Raw genomic sequence first — 18,384 nt, forward strand, 5'->3', positions numbered from 1 at the left:
TAAAAAAAAGTAACATCTTCCTAAACTTTTGTGTGGCGGTTCCATATCTTGTTGAATTCCGCACTAAAAATTGAAACAAAATTTTCATAAAATTGCTATTTTGATTATTTCTCTTCCCCGGGTCAGAAAGAGACTGAAAAGAATTCCAAAATGTCCTTACATATTTCACGTCTACATTTAATGTCTTAATCACACATTAAACATTTGAAACTGATGCACCATTAATACCCAATCAGCAGGCTCGAACCATTCACCTCTCTATGAAATCTTGTGTCCCAAAAGGTGATATCCCGGAACTCTATTTTGGTTTGATTATGCGACCCCCTACTTGTGAAATTTTAACTGCATTAGAAAACAATCATGAACAAGGAAGTTCTTCTTCTAAAAACAAGTTAATGTATAACGAATCCCAAAACCATATATTAATTAATTAGAAGTATTACATAGAGCGAACTCTTCGTACATGGTCTATATATGAGATTTACCCGGCATATGTCTTTTTAATGAGCAATTATTACATAACTGCCTCGATTTTCGTGTAAGTTCCAAACAATGCTTGATATTATCATAAAACAGAAACAACAGGCAGCTAGCTATAAATATCTGTCTTTAATATTGTTATCTATAAAATTAATATAATACCTATCAAAAATGTAAAGAATGTGTCTGTTAGTAGGTTCTTATTAAAATGGTGGACAAGAAATGTAAAAAAACAATTCTTAAAGAGTTCATTATATGTGCCATGAATCGTTCGTTTCTGCTCTTGTAGACTTTCAACGTCCAGATACAACAGAACGTCAGAATACATGTGTCCATCATTTTTTAATTGTCCTTGAATTGTCCGTGAAACATCACCATTGTATCTGTTTGTTCGATCATGCGCTGTAACTGCCGGTGGCTGGGGATGCGGGGACGTCATTTCTTACTTTACGCTGAAAATAAATAAATTATCGTAAATATTTGCCTATAGAACCTAGGAAATCTTGACAAAGTTTACCTTTAATTAAAATTGTAACAAATATCAAGTAGAAAATTTCTAGTGGATGTTGTACTTTCAAAATCCGCTATCAATCATTTTTAATTTAACATAGTTACAAAACAAGACCATCTGTACCTCGAGAAACTCACCTCTGCATTTAAATTCAGTTTGGTACATGGAGTGGATAATAGACATCGTCAATAGTGATCTCCTTGTTATAGGTATAGTGGTTGATATGTATATATCATACTAATTACACTAATCATACTCGCGATCCTAGACCGTACATATCTCACCTTACATCCGGTAATTCAGATGACATCAACAAGTATTCATATCTGGAATGTTGTTCAGGCAAAGTCACATGTACTTACTGGAAGTAGAATGTCCGTGTAACGATTTCGCTTCATCTTAGATGTCGCCCTGTATTTCTTCATCACATTGTACCATCCAGATTCTATAATGAAAAATTAATATCGTCAGATTCGATGTTTTACAAATACACACCCAGTACATTTAGTAAAATTGATTATCAAGCTCTATCCTGTTGACAAAATGAAGGACCTGATGACATCTCCTTGAGGTACACCTAGGAATGTTCTAAATTAAGACATGCTAGCTCTACACATTTGGATATAATCGCAAAAGGTAAAATATTGCCATGACAAATTGTATACCGTTTTGGGTTTTAGAGTAGTCTTTCTTGTAGAAGAGGTGGTGCCATATTTTGCACCGATTGTCGCTTTTCTCTCTTAGTTTCTGTTTTTCCTTCTTTTTCCAGGATCGGGGAACTTGCTTCGAGCCGATTTGGGATTACTGTTAGAATAAATATATAATAAATTTACAATAAATATTCACATTTGTAGTACTGAATCTATTATTTTACAAAGAACAGAAATATTACTATCCTTGCAGTTCCAAAACAAACCTATTTATAACAGACATGTATTATTGCGAACACAATGAAAGAATTGTTTTGTGTGATGGAGGGGTGAAAGTTTATCACTGATTAGTTTTCCGAGATGCGTTATGCACATTTACTGAGCCTTAACCTGGTACATCCGGGAGATATTTTGACCAGGCGGGAGTCATCAATTTCCTCTCTAGTAGCGGAGCAGGAGGAACAATTGGAGCTGAAAACAATCGATATCGGTAAATGTAACAGGGGCAACGAATTCATTTCAGAAACTTCAAACCTAAAACCAAAACTCATTTTTCTCTTAATTTCGGTCAACTTATTGAAGTCGACTCATTGTGATGTGATAGTTTCTATCGCGTTGATTGTGTTATCAAAATCAAAAATGATTGTTTTAAATCTCGTTTTGAGCATTGATGGGATTTTCTCGAGATGTTCGCGTGAGATCTTAATCTACTTACGATGGTTGAAGCCTTTCTGTGGGCTTGGTGCTATGGTGCTTCAGTTTTGATGTAGCTTGAACTTGTCATAAAACCTTACAAAATATAAACAAAACCCATTGCTGGGATTGAGATACTCAGATATATATAAATGTAATGAATAAAAAACAATTCTCGACCAGATTTTCATTGTTGTTTGTCAATCTCCAGACCTACATCATGGGTAGCTAACATGTACGGTTTTCAAAGGAGGAAAATACATCTCGAATAGGCTAAACAATATACACTGTAGGTTGGTTGATAACTAAACAAAACACAAGGAAAGAAATAAAGAAAGAAAATATCTGTAAACGAAACGCCAAAATCACATTTTTAGCGCAAAACCGATATTTAAAAAATTAGCGGAACAATGTATTCACTCATTTATAATTGCTGCATAAAAGATTTACTTATCTTATATATCTATGCAACAATATTTTATAAAAGAATAAATTCCAGCCGCGCAATTGCGATAAATATGATTAGTCGCTAAAAACACGTAGTTTACCGTAAGTGTGATTTCAATCAATCTATATGTCGATTGGTTTTAGACAGATATCCGTTAATACAATTTAATAATTACTTACAACTACACAGTACAAATACTCGACACAATGACTCACCTTGGTTTCCATAACGGATACAGTTTTGATGTAGCTGTCAATTTCCTTGATAAATCACTATTAAAACAATACCGCCGCAGATGAGTAGCGTGCAGCAAGAATCTGGTTGTGAAGCAGCTTGATGTTGACGTAACAAATCAACATTGGGTCTATGACGTCATAAATAGTTAACATAACAATGACGTCTTAGATATGGAGGTGGTACATGTAGCTCACAAGAAGTAGATTAGTACACTTTATGAAAACTGATCATGTTATTATCATGATTATGTAAATTAACACCGTTGTAAGCTCTAGTGGCTTCTGGAGGCGTTGTCCTGTGTATTACAATCGATGTCCAATCAAGTAACATTAACAACAAAAATGAGAAAATTATAGGTGCTCATCTGTGCCGGTGCTTGTTCATGCGTGACTGATATGAGTTTCAGTGTCATTGTCAGATAACCACTTTTATCAGGTAGACAGTTCCATGTATCGCTACAGTTCTACTGTTTGAATTTGTGCTTTGTGATAATCAATCTTGCACCGCGCTTCAGAATCTTTTTTTGAGTGCCCTCTGGTGACAGTAACAGGAGACATTGTAAAGAGCTTGTCCTTGTCCATAATATCGATATCATTGATTATTTTGTAGACCTGGACAATATCTGCTCGTTTCCGTCGATACTGAAGACTTGGTATTCCTAGTGATCTGAGACGTTGTTTCATCATGTCAGGTTGTTTAAACCTTTCACTCTTTTTGTAGCTCGTCTTCTGGACATTTTCAATCAAAATCTGGTCCTTAATAGAAATTTGGTTCCATACGCATGATCCGTATTCCAGATGAGGCCTGACAAGAGTTTTTTTAAAGGTTCAAAAACAATGTGCTTTGTTGATATAGCTAAATGTTTTTGAATATCAATCCTGTAAATTCGGTTTGCTTAAGAGACTGAATTATTCACATGCTGACTAAATTTGAGGTGAGGGTCAAATGTAACACTAAGATCTTTTTTCCGAACTACATTTTGATTATTTCTTCATTGTGTTTGTGCCCAATTTTTGTAGCAGAAGTTTTGTCATGTTAATTTGAATTTCCAATAGACCTTTAGAGTTTTTGCAGTTTTTGGTGTTCTAAATTTTAAATTTCATGTTCCACCCATTGTCTCCATGCCTCAGACCATTTACTGATATTGTCGATGTCGTTCTATGTAGGTCTAGTCTGTCTTCTGACACATCCAATACCTTTCATCAGCTTAGCGTCGTCGGTCAAACATTTTCACGACCTGAGTTTAACACTTACATCTCGGGTGGCTTTAGAATTCTAAGTACATGTATAGTCATTTAAATGTAATAAATACCTGTAATAAAGTATACATCTAATTTATCTGCACAACATTTACAATTTACCTGGAAAATTATATATCATGATTTTTGGACCAAAATTTCGAAACACTCTACTCAGTTTTTCTTTTTTAAACCTTCCTGAACTTGACAAATTCCTATGCCAATAGCAGAATAAGCCATTTTTGTATATGTCAATCTTGCAGGTTTTTTTCGACAATTTTGCCATTGATTTTACTTCTAGTATTTCCGATCAAGAGACGCTTCCGGAGGATCCCAAAAGCTTTATCTCTAACCCCAGTTTAGCCGTGTTTTATTTTTCAAACATTTGAGAAACTTACCTTTATTTCTCCATATTGAATAGAACAATTTTAGAATATATTTGGTTTTTTATTTCTTTATGTATGATTATAAACAGGGGCTTTCCGCGTAATGAAAGTACTTCCCGGGCTAGGTCGCTCTTCTGTATTGCTTTACCTCAGGAATATACAAGGGAGTTTAATATGTATCAAATAATCATGTACTTATCAAATTTCTTTTAGAAACTAGTTGTTGACCAAAGATACATGACGCCATGTGGATTACTATAATTGAAGTTTGTGCAGCAATGATTCATGTTTGTTCCAATTGCGAGTATCATTGAAACCTTGTTGTGTGGCCTGTAACGGCTTTCATCGTAAAGTTGATTGTGTTATATCATTTGAACATAGAAAGCAAATACGGACATGGACACAAGAAAACAGTGGCATTTGAAACATATTTATCAATTACAAAAAATAATTTACTGTTACATGGGTCAAAACAGATCCCCTTGTTGAAGAGCATATTACGTATAAATTAATTTTATATTACTGCATGGATTTAATTTAAACATTTATATCCAGCAGGGCGCTTGTTTTGGTCCCTCCGTGAACCTCCTTACATCATTTTAACTAACTCGAGTAAATAGTAATTGTGTCGTGTTAACATAATTAAATTAAATAAATGTCTTCTTTTGGTTAGATTTCAATACGTGTGTAATAGAATACTGCTCAGTTACAATTCTACAATGAGAAAAGTGAAATTGATTAACTGCGCAAATGTGAAAATTGATTACTGCTCAGCTACAATTTCTAACAATGTGTATTTGTTTGGCATTTAAACGGTAAATACAAGAGACCGCAGAACCAAATGATTTTCCATAGAGCCAATGTTAACGTTTGTCACTGTCCGGGTTTGATGGAGAAGTTTTCAAGTGGTGGGTCATTCAACATTTAATTTTGAAGAGAGTCATTATCAAACACAACTGTTGAAAAAAAAATCGTTAAAAAAGTAACATCTTCCTAAACTGTTTGTGTGGCGGTTTCCATATCTTGTTGAATTCCGCACTAAAAATTGAAACAAAATTTTCATAAAATTGCTATTTTGATTATTTTCTCTTCCCCTGTCAGGAAAGAGACTGAAAGAATTCAAAATGTCCTTACATATATTTCACGTCTACATTAATGTCTTAATCACACCATTAAACATTTGAAACTGAAGCACCATTAATACCCAATCAGCAGGCTCGAACCATTCACCTCTCTATGAAATCTGGGGTGAGGTAGCCCAAAAAGTGATTCTTTCGGAATTCCCGGACACTCTATTTGGTTTTTGATTCTGCGGTCCCCTACTGTGTTAATTTTAACTGCCTTAGAAAACAAACGTGGAACCGGAAATTCTTCTTTAAAAAACAAGTTTAATGTAACGATCCAAAACCAAAATAATAATTAGCAGATTACATAGAGCGAACTCTTTGACATGGTCTATATATGAGTTTACCCCGGCAAATGTCTTTTTAATGAGCAATTTATTACAAAACTGCCTCGAATTTCGTTGTAAGTTCCAAACATGTTGAATATTATCATACAAACAGTAAACAACAGGCCAGCTAGTAAATATCTGTCTTTAATTATTGTTATCTATAAAATTAGATATAATACCTATCAAAATGTAAAGAATGTGTCTGTAGAGGTTCTTATTAAAATGGTGGACAAGAAAATATGTAAAAAAACAATTCATTAAAGTTTTTTTTTTTTTTCATTATATGTGCCATGAATCGTTCGTTTTCTGCTCTTGTAGACATTTCAACGTCAGAACAACAGAACTTCAGAATACATTTGTCCAACATATTTTAAATGTCCTTGAATTGTCCGTGAAACATCACCATTGAATCTGTTTTGTTTCGATCATGCGCTGTAACTGCCGGTGGCTGGGGAAGCGGGGACGTCATTTCTTACTTTACGCTGAAAATAAAATAAATTATCGTTAAAATATTTGCCTAAAGAACCTAGAAATCTTGACAAGTTTTTTTTTATTTTACCTTTAATTAAAATTGTAACAAATATCAAGTTAAAAATTCTAGTGGATGTTGTACTTTCAAAATCCGCTATCAATCATTTTTAATTTAACATAGTTACAAAACAAGACCCATCTGTACCTCGAGAAACTCACCTCTGCATTTTAAATTCAGTTTGGTACATGGAGTGGATAATAGACATCGTAGCAATAGTGATCTCCTTGTTATAGATATAGTGTTGATATGTATAGTAGTCATACTAATTACACTAATCATACTCTAGATCCTAGACCGTACATATCTCAGCCTTTACATCCGGAATTCAATGACTTCAACAAGTAATTCATATCTGGAATGTTGTTCATAGGCAAAGGTCACATAAGTACTTACTGGAAGTAGAATGTCGTGTAACGATTTCGTCGCCCTGTATTTCTTCATCACATTGTACCATCCAGTTTTTCTATAAAATGAAAATTAATATCGTCAATTCGAATGTTTTAACAAATACACCCATACAATTTAGTAAAATTGATTATCAAGCTCTACTGTTACAAAATGAAGGATGATGACATTCCTTGAGGTACAACCTAGGAATGTTCTAATTAAGACATTGCTAGCTCTAACATTTGGATATAATCGCCAAAAGGTAAAATATGTGCCATGACAATTGTCCTTATACCGTTTGGGTTTTAGAGTAGTCTTTCTTGTAGAAGAGGTGGTGCCATATTTTGCTCCGATTGTCGCTTTTCTCTCTTAGTTCTGTTTCCTCTTTTTCCAGGATCGGGGAACTGCTTCGAGCCGATTTGGATTCTGTTAGAATAAATATATATCAATTTACAATAAATATTCACATTTGTAGTACTAATCTATTATTTACAAAGAACAGAAATATTACTATCCTTGCAGTTCCAAAACAAACCATATTTATAACAGACATGGTATTATTGCGAACAAATGAAAGAATTGTTTTGTGTGATGGAGGGGTGAAAGTTTTATCACTGATTAGTTTCCGAGATGCGTATGCACATGTACTGAGCCTTACCTGGTACATCCGGGAGATATTTTGACCAGGCGGGAGTCATCATTTCCTCTCTAGTAGCGGGAGCCAGGAGGAACAATTGGAGCTGTAAAACAATCGATATCGGTAATGTAACAGGGGCAACGAATTCAGTTCAGAAACTTCAAACCTAAAACAAAACTCATTTTTCTCTTAATTTCGTCAACTTATTGAAGCGACTCATTGTGATTGAATAGTTTCTATCGCGTTGATGTGTTATCAAAATCAAAATGATTGTTTTAATCTCGTTTTGAGCATTGATGGGATTTCTCGAGATGTTCGGTGAGATCTTAATCTACTTACGATGGTTTGAAGCCTTTCTGTGGGCTTTGGTGCTATGTGCTTCAGTTTGATGTAGCTTGAACTTGTCATAAAACCTTACAAAATATAACAAAACCCATTGCTGGGATTGAGATACACAGATATATATAAATGTAATGAATAAAAAACAATTTTCGACCAGATTTCATTGTTGTTTGTCAATCTCCAGACCTACATCATGGAGACTACATGTACGGTTTTTTCAAATGAGGGAAAATACATCTCGAATAGGCTAAACAATATACACTGTAGGTTGGTTGATAACTAAACAAAACACAATGGAAAGAAATAAAGAAAGAAAAATATCTGTAAACCGAAACGCAAAATCGCACATTTTAGCGCTAAAACCGATATTTAAAAATTAGCGGAACATATGTATTCACTCATTTATAATTGCTGCATAAAAGATTTACTTATCTTATTTATATATGCAACAATATTTTATAAAAGAATAAATTTCAGCGCGCAATGCGATAAATATGATTAGCGCCAAAACACGTATGTTTACCGTAAGTGTATTTCAATCAATATATATGTCGATTGTTTTAGACAGATATCCGTTAATACATTTAATAATTACTTACAACTACACAGTTGACAAATACTCGACACAATGACTCACCTTCCATAACGGATACAGTTTGATGTAGCTGTTCAATTTCCTTGATAAATCACTATTAAAACAATACCGCAGATGAGTAGCGTGCAGCAAGAATCTGGTTGTGAAGCAGCTTGATGTTGACGTAACAATTCAACATTGGGGTCTATGACGTCATAATAGTTAACATAACAATGACGTCATTATGATATGGAGGTACATGTAGCTCACAAGAAGTAGATTAGTACACTTTATGAAAACTGATCATGTTATTATATGATTATGTAAAAATTAACACCGTTGTAAGCTCTAGTGGCTTCTGGAGGCGTGTCCCTTGGTATACAATCGTTGTCCAATCAAGTAACATTAAAAACATAAAGGAGAAAATTATAGGGCTCACTGTGCCGGTGCTTGTTCATGCGTAGACTTATAAGAGTTCAGTGTCATTGCAGATACCACTTTTTCAGGTAGACAGTTCCATGTATCCACAGATCCAACTATAAAGAAGACAAACACGAACATTCGCACAACATACAGATGGGCATAGCTGTTAATGTTAACTTGTATCACAGTTCTATCTGTTGATTTGTGCTTTGTGACATTCATTTTTCAATCTTGCACCGCGCTTCAGAATCTTTTTTGAGTGCCCTCTGGTGACAGTAACAGGAGACATGTGTAAAGAGCTTGTCCTTGTCCATAATATCGAGTATCATTGATTATTTTGTAGACATGGACAATATCTGCTCGTTTCCGTCGATACTGAAGACTTGGTATTCCCCTAGTGATCTGAGACGTTTGTTCATATGTCAGGTTGTTTAAACTTTCACTCTTTTTTGTAGCTCGTCCTCTGGACATTTTCAATCAAAAATCTGGTCCTTAATAGATATAATTTGGTTCCATACGCATGATCCGTTTTCCAGATGAGGGCCTGACAAGAGTTTTTTAAAGGTTCAAAAACATGTCTTTGTTGATATAGCTAAATGTTTGAATATCAATCCTGTAATTCGGTTGGCTTAAAAGAAAAGACTGAATTATTCACATGCTGGACTAAATTTGAGGTGAGGTCAAATGTAACACTAAGCTTCTTTTTCCGAACTACATTTGATTATTTCTTCATTTGTGCCCATTTTGTAGCAGAAGTTTGTCATGTTAATTTTGGATTTCCAATAGACTTGTGTTTGCAGTTTTTGGTGTAATTTCATGTTACCATGCCTCAGACCATTTTACTGATATTGTCGATGGTCGTTCTGTAGGTCTGAGTCTGTCACTCTGACACATCCAATACCTTTCATCAGTTAAGCGTCGTCGGCAAACATTTTCAACGACGAGTTTAACACTTACATCGTGCTTTAGAATTCTAAGTACATGTATAGTCCATTTAAATGTAATAAATACCTGTAATAAGTATACATCTAATTTATCTGCACAACATTTACAATTTACCTGAAAATTTATCATGGATTTTTGGACCAAAATTTCGAAACACTCTACCTCAGTTTTCTTTTTTAAACCTTTCCTGAACGTTGACAATTCCTATGCCAATAGCAAGAATAAAGCCATTTTTGTAATATGTCAATCTTGCAGGTTTTTCGACAATTATTGCGCATTGATTTTACTTCTAGTATTTCCGATCAAGAGACGCTTCCGGAGGATCCCCAAAAGCTTTATCTCTAACGCAGTTTAGCCGTTTTTATTTTTCAAGACATTTGAAACTTTACCTTTATGTTCTCCATATGAATGGACCAATTTTAGAATATATTTGGTTTTTATTTCTTTATGTTTGATTATAAAACAGGGGCTTTCCGCGTAATGAAAAAAAAGTACTTCCCGCGGAGCTAGGTCGCTCTTCTGTATTGCTTTATCTCAGGAATATACAAGGGAGTTAATATGTATCAAATAATCATGTACTTATCAAATTTCTTTTAGAAACTAGTTGTTGACCCAAGATACATGACGCCATGTGGATTACCTATAATTGAAGTTGTGCAGCATGATTCATGTTTGTTCCAATTGCGAGTATCATTGAAACCTTGTTGTGTGGGCCTGTAACGGGCTTCATCGTAAAGTTGATTGTGTTATATCATTTGAAACATAGAAAGCAAATACGGACATGGCCACAATAAACAGTGGCATTATGAACATATTTATCAATTACAAAAAAAATAATTTACTGTTACATGGTCAAAACAGATCCCTGTTTAAGAGCATATTACGTATAATATTTTTATTTTTATATTACAGTATAACTTGTCTAAACCGAACCCTGTATAAACCGGAAACTTTTATATATACCGATTAATTTGTTTGGTCCCGGCAAATTTCTTTATAAACTATAGTACCCAAAACCTGCATAATCCGGAATCTGTCTACTCTGAAAACCGGAACTGTCTAGGTAATGTTACTATACCTTTCTTTGTAAAATTAACTTGGGCAAACCGGCAGCAATGTTTTCACAACATGGGACTGATCATGAGGCGCCTAAGGGGATTTACCTGTACCGGTATACAAAGGGTTAGATGATGACAACTTTTCACTTTTCATTCGACGGTTTTGTTACATGTACATTGTATTTGTGAATACTTTTCACGGTCAATTCTAACAATTGTAGCACACCGAGAGAAATGGATCGTACATGTATACACCTCAGAAACCAAGAAAAGAGTAGGATGGAATTCTGTATTCTACCATGTACATATGTGAGAATAAATGTTTGTGCTGTAATAAAAAAATTCTTCTGGTGATTTTCATGTGAACATATTGTGATAAGGTTCTATCCTCTATTAACCGGACACCTGTATAAACCGAACAAATAGACTGGCCCTGTTCACATCCGGTTTAGACAAGTTATACTGTACTGAATGGATTTAACTTTAAACATTTCATCCAGCAGGCGCGCCGTTTTGGTCCTCCGTGAACCCTCCTTACTTTCATTTTACTAACTCGAGTAAATAGTAATTGTGTCGTGTTAACATAAGTAAAACATATACAGTTTATGTCTTACTGGTTAGATTGAAAAGAAATGTGTAATTGAATGATTACTGCCTCAGCTACAATTCTACAAATGTGTTTGTTTGGCATTTAACGGTAAATACTAGAGACCGCAGTTAAAACCAAAGATGATTTCCATAGACGACAATGTTAACGTTTGTCACTGTCCGGGTTTGATGAAACTTTTCAAGTCCGGTCATTCAACACTAATTTTGACGAGAGTCAACACAACACCAACTGTGAAAACCGATCGTTAAAGAAACCATCTATCATTAACTTTTGTGATGGCGGTGCCCCTAAACTTATTCGTTTTGTTGAAAGGATTCCTTACCTTCACTTGAATTGAACCATTTAAAATTTAACTCGAAAATTTTAATTCAATTATGTTGCGATAATTGTCGTGTTTTTGACCTAATAGTACAGATTTCATACATATACGTAAATTATTGTTAATGTCCTGACTTTTTAACTTAGGTATAAACGAAAAATTTTGAACAAAATTTTCATTTGAACATCTATACTTATTGTTACCCAAATTTTTATCAATGAAATTACAACTAATTGAACAGGCTGTCATACTGTACTTTTACATTTTTGTGTTTCATTAAAGTGATTTAACAAAATCTATTGATTAATTGAACGTTTTTCCCAAGTAATTGATACATTTTAAACTGTTACAGCAGGGCGCCCCGTAATTGTTTTTGGTCCTCATAGTAACACGTAACCCTCCTTACTTTCATTTTACTAAAGTAATTTCAAACTTACGAGTAAATAGTAATTGTGTCGTGTTAAACACATAGCAGTAAAAAAACTCGATATTATTGTGTCGTGTTTATGTCTTACTGGTTTTGATATAAAAGAAATGTGTAATTGATTACTGCCTCAGCTACAATTCTACAAATGTGTTTGTTTGGCATTTAACGGGTAAAAATAGAGACCGCAGAAACCAAATGATTTTCCATTTAGGACGACAATGTTAACGTTTGTCATGTGTCCGGGGTTGGATATTTTTCATTTTCAAGTCCGGTCATTCAACCACTAATTTTGACGAGAGTCATCACCACACACAACTTTGGAACAAAAAAATCGTTAAAGAAGTACCATCTTCCATAAACTTGTTTGGTGTGGCGGTTCCATATCTTGTTGAATTCCGCACTAAAAATTGAAATAAAATTTTCATCATAAAATTTGCTATTTGGATTATTTCCCTTCCCCTGTCAGAATAGAACGACTGAAAGAATTCAAATGTGTCCTTGATATTTCACGTCTACATTTTATTGTCATATTCACATCATTAAACATTTGAAACTGATGCACCATTAATACCCAATCAGCAGGCTAATTTTAACACCTGCATATGAAATCTTGTGCAAAAAGTGAACCGGAAGTTTTCTTGGTTTGAAAACAATTTAATTTGAACTGCTTAAAAACAATCAATGAATTAGCAGATTTCTTCTAAAAACAATTTTAATGTACGATCATAAAACCAAAAAAATATAATTAGCATTATAATAAAACTCGCCTCGAATGGGTGTAACAATTTAACAAAATACTTGATATTCTAAGTTCCGATCATACTTATAATAGTCAAACAAAACAACACGGTACATGTAGCTAACTAAATATTTGTCTTTAATATTGTAATCTATAAAATTAATATAATATACATCAAAATATAAAAAAAAATATGCCTGTAGAGGTTCTTATTAAAATGGCGGACAAGATATGTAAAAACAATTCTAAAAGAGTACATTATGTGTGCCATGAATCGATCGTTTCTGCTCTTGTTGACTTTCAACGTCAAAACAACAGAACGTCAGAATACATGTGTCCATCATATTTCAGTTGTCCTTGAATTGTCCGTAAAACATCACCATTTTATCTGTTTGTTCGATCATACGCTGTAACTGCCGGTTGCTGGGGAAGCGGGGACGTCATTTCTTACTTTACTCTGAAAATAAATAAATTATCTGTATAAATATTTGCATTATAGAAAACATAGAAGAAATCTTGACCAGTTTACCTTTAATCTAAAGTTGTAACGAATTTCAAGTTAAAATTTCAGTGGATGTTGTACTTTCAAAAAATCCGGTATCAATCATTATCAATTGAACATAGTAACAAATCAAGGCCATCTGTACCCCGAGAAATTCACATCTGCATTTAAATTCAGTTTGGTACATGGAGTGGATAATTAGACATCGATTGTGCAATAGTGATATCCTTGTTATAGGTATAGTATTGATATGTATATATCATACTTCTTTATTACACTAATTATACTCAGATCCTAGACTCGTACATATCTCAGCCTTACATCCGGATTCAATTACTTCAACAAAAGTAGTCCTAATTGGAATGTTGTTCAGGCAAAGTTACATGTTACTTTACTGAAAGTATAATGTCGTGTAGCGATTTTGTCACCCTGTATTTCTTCATCAACATTGTACCACCCACTTTCTGTAATGAAAATTAATATCGTCAATTCGATGTTTTATACATACACAATACATTTAGTAGAATTAATTAACAAGCTCTTAACTGTTACAAAATGAAGGACTGATGACATCTCCTTGAGGTACACCTAGGAATGTTCTAAATAAAGACGTGCTAGCTCTAACATTTGAAATGTAATCGCAAATGGTAAAATATTGCACATGAAGATTGTCATACCGTTTTGGGTTTTGGAATAGTCTTTCTTGTAGAAGAGTTGGTGCCATATTTTGCTCGAATGTCGCTTTTCTCTCTTAGTTCTGTTTCCTCTTTTTCCAGGGGCCTGCAGGTTCGATTCGATTTGGATTCTGTTACAACATAGTATATATATCAATTAACAATAAATATTCACATTTGTATTACTTATCTATTATTACATGAAGAACAAAAACATTACTATCCTTGTAGTTCCCAAACATATTTATAACAGACATGGTATTATTGCACGAACAAATGAAAGAATTGTTTGTGTGATGGAGGGGTGAAAGTTTATCACTGATTAGTTTCCGAGATGCGTATGCACATGTACTGAGCCTTACCTGGTACATCCGGGAGATATTTTGACCAGGCGGGAGTCATCATTTCCTCTCTAGTAGCGGGAGCAGGAGGACCAATTGGGGCTGAAAAATCGATATAAGTAAAATGTATCAGAGCAACGCATCCAATTAAATCAAACTTCAAACCTAAACCAAATCACATTTTTCTATTTATTTCGTCATAGAATTGAAACGATTCATTGTGATTGACAGTTTTCTTTCGCGTTTTTTTTGTGTTTTTCGAATTAAAAATGATTGTTTTAATCTCGTTTTGAGCATTGATGGGATTTCTCGAGATGTTCGGTGAGATCTTAATCTACTTACGATGGTTGAAGCCTTTCTGTGGGCTTGGTGCTATGTGCTTCAGTTTGATGTAGCTTGAACTTTCAATAAAACCTTCAAAAAGATAACAAAACCCATTGCTGGGATTGAGATACTCAGAATATATAAATGTAATGAATAAAAAACAATTTCGATGTGAGATCTTCAGGATTTATACATATGATAACAACATGTCCATCCGTATCAAAGACTATTCGTAAAATTATAAAACAAAAAATGTAGATGAGAAATATAAGTTAACGATACTTAGTTGTTCACTCTGGACCAAGCCACAAAATTGGTATGATAACCAATTATTGAAACGCGCGTTCGTTGGTGTCCGCTGACTACAGTGACACTGTATAAATAACTATATATAACGAGGATTTAAACTCGTACCCGAAAACAAAGATATATTATTATTCATGAAGGTACGTTAAACTCTTAAAGTTAATGTTACAGTTAAAGAGGGTTTAAATAGGCCTACCTGGTAAGTAGGGAAGATGTCGTGCCCATTCTGGGGTCATCAGGTCATTTCTACTGGCCGGGGGAGGATGGATGATGACATCTGGAAATATAATTAATCAGAATATTTTATATCATTTATGTGAATTACGAAATTATCTGAAATTTAAAATAACGCTTATATAATTTGAACAACACTTTTATGTCCCTATCCCATTAATAACAAATTGTGTAATGTACTCGTATATCAATATTGTAAATCATACAGAAACTACGAACACATGCAAGTGTCTTACACATTACTTAGCTAACTATATATAAATGTATGCTTTCCTATTAGATCGTTGTGTGTATGTACCAATCCAGACAATAAATGACCTTATTATTTTCTATTTCTTTTTTTCTTTTTTTTCTCTCTCTTTTTCTTAATTCTTTTATTTGTTTATTTATTCATTATTATTAATGTCCATAATATCCACACACAAAGTGTAAATACAATAAAGTAATAACCTTTGAATTCAAACTTACCAAAATTGTGACCGCTCTGCGGGTTTGGCGCAATCTGCTTCAATTTGACTCTCTCCAGAAAATCAGCTTAGAATAAAAAAAATATCAATCTCCATAACAATGAAATTATTAAGTAAATCGTAAATATCAAAACGTTTAATAATACAAACAAAATATCCCACATCTGTTGTATACATTTAGTATTATATATTGGTTCAAGAACATATATATATAAAAGTTTGAATTATGTTTTCAATTATCTATATAATCGCCCATGTTCTAAACAATGCCCTTTTGCGTTGTGATTTGTAAGTGATTCAACTTCTCTCATATTTCGATTTGACAGTAACAAATGCATGCCAGCATTTTCGTCGCAAAGTCGACCAATATATATACGCAAAACAAAATCGAAGCGAGATAGTATGTCGGTCAAGGGAGAGATTCAAACAAGATCTTATAGTCTTAGATCACATAATAAGGGTTACGGTAGATTGACCTGTGGTCCAAAGGAGGTTCAAATGATACAAGGCAAATGAAAGACTTCTATATGAAATAACTAACGAAATATTTGTCTGATTCCAATCTCGAGATGATCTAGCAACGAAGAGACAAACTTGCCTACTTGAAAAGGGAATCAAAAAAAGAAAGTCACGGGTCATTATCACGATTTGTTTGATTGTGATTATAATAAGCTTGATGCGACGTATGCTGTTCCGATGTCATTAAAAGTATCCTTACTGAGATAGCACTATGAAATTGAGTTCCACTTTTACAAAAAGGGGACTGTTGAAAGGGCATGAAGCAATATAAAACTAAAAAGAAACTTAATTAACTTACCTGCGCTGATTCTGAATGTTTTGCCCTTCGTAATAGAGCCTAAGAAAACTCTAAGTTGTTCGTCCAGTATTTCTCTAGATTTAACAGTGTCGATTTCGGTCCATGCCGTTTTGTTAAAATCTGTAACGAAAATGCGGAATATAGTACTTAATGTAAACGCACACTTTTTACGTCAATAGTTGCACACTGTACACGCGGCAATCTACATTTTACATACAATAACTTAATCCATCAGACGAAAGATCTCGAGTATTTTGTCCAGTATACACGAAAGCTTAATAAGAGTTTGTTCTTTGAAGTGGTAAAACTCTCTTAGTAAAACCGGGTTAAAAGTAAATTGTGTAAGAATACATATTTACATATCTTATTTTCTAATCGCCTATTTATTAATCAAGACTATGAAAATTTATACATAAAACCAAGTTACAGGTCTACTGATAACAAAATAGGGTATATCCAAGACAATGACTTACCTGCCATGACTGGTATGGCTGGCTGTAGTTGTAAACTATTTTCGTAAAGTACTATCAAAACAACACCGCAGATGAAAAGCGTGCAGCAAGAATCTGGTCGTGAAGCAGCTTGATGTTGACGTAACAATTCAACACGGGGCCTATGACGTTATAATAGCTAACATAACAATGATGTCATGGCTCTACGGAGGTAGCTCACTACAGAAGAGCTGTACAATTTCTAAATTTAATTAATGAGCTACTCTGAATTCTGAATATAGGATGTAAGTAAAAAGTTTTCTTTTCTGCTTATGCCGTTTTCGTTTATGCAGTTGTACTTTAACTATACCTATAGAATGTCTGAAAATGGTAGGTGGGCACTTTGGTGATCCAATTGTAACTCAGACCCATGTGAAACATCCTAGGTATTCGGTGACACCTATGTAGAAACATCTTGATCTTCTGATTTTCTATTCAGAAAAATACTTTTGTAGTCTTTTAAAACGGTATTAACTTTAAAATTATATATAAATTTTAGTAAGTATGTATTTTGTAAATGGTTTAAATAATTTATGATAATTAAATAATAGATAAATGTACTCTTTGTTGGCCAATTTGGACTGTACATTGACCTAGATGACGATCGCTTACTCTGCTGTGAATGACAATGGTTTTGGGCTTTCTCGTACGCATTTTCAAACGCTCAATTTATGTTATACATTTTTTTTCAACTTGATACTGCTATAGATAAAACACTTGAAGAAAGAAATGACATTGCCGTGCATTGATTGTCACAGTTTGAGGCCGGATAATTTTACTGTCGATCTTGACCAACCTCGGATGAGTCGAACACCTCGAACTATTGACCTGGTCCTCTGCTGTTCAAGTTGAAGGGGTTTTACTGTAATTACTGTACCTAAGCAGTAAAGTATATGTCTTCCCAGGAAAAACCTAAGGAGCGCTTAGAAATGCTAGCGGGACTTAAAATCTCCCTTTTTTCCCTTCTATTACACTAAATTAGTGGGAAACATATTATCTCTCATGGACTACAAAACAAACCTCTTAAATTCCATTTAAAGGTAAGGGGATAATTAGTAAATAGTGTTCTTATGACTTAGTTTCCTCTTGTATCACTCAATTTGCCTTTATAGAAGCAAGTGGTTTTAAATTAGGGCTTA

At 33.9% G+C, this 18,384-nt stretch overlaps 1 long non-coding RNA gene and 1 pseudogene across 1 annotated transcript; both read right to left on the bottom strand.

Annotated features, from left to right (window-relative positions):
• Nucleotides 1-6,521: 6,521 nt before the first annotated feature.
• Nucleotides 6,522-17,342, bottom strand: LOC138316450 (uncharacterized; annotated as a pseudogene).
• On the bottom strand, nt 13,289-14,372 carry LOC138314540 (uncharacterized). The gene is made up of 3 exons (XR_011207387.1): nt 14,269-14,372; nt 13,987-14,055; nt 13,289-13,546 (listed from the first exon to the last, which is right to left on the bottom strand). It is a non-coding gene; the product is annotated as an uncharacterized lncRNA (long non-coding RNA).
• Nucleotides 17,343-18,384: the final 1,042 nt, after the last annotated feature.

The sequence above is a fragment of the Argopecten irradians genome, chromosome 2 (genome assembly GCF_041381155.1).
Source record: "Argopecten irradians isolate NY chromosome 2, Ai_NY, whole genome shotgun sequence".
Lineage (NCBI taxonomy): Eukaryota > Metazoa > Mollusca > Bivalvia > Pectinida > Pectinidae > Argopecten > Argopecten irradians.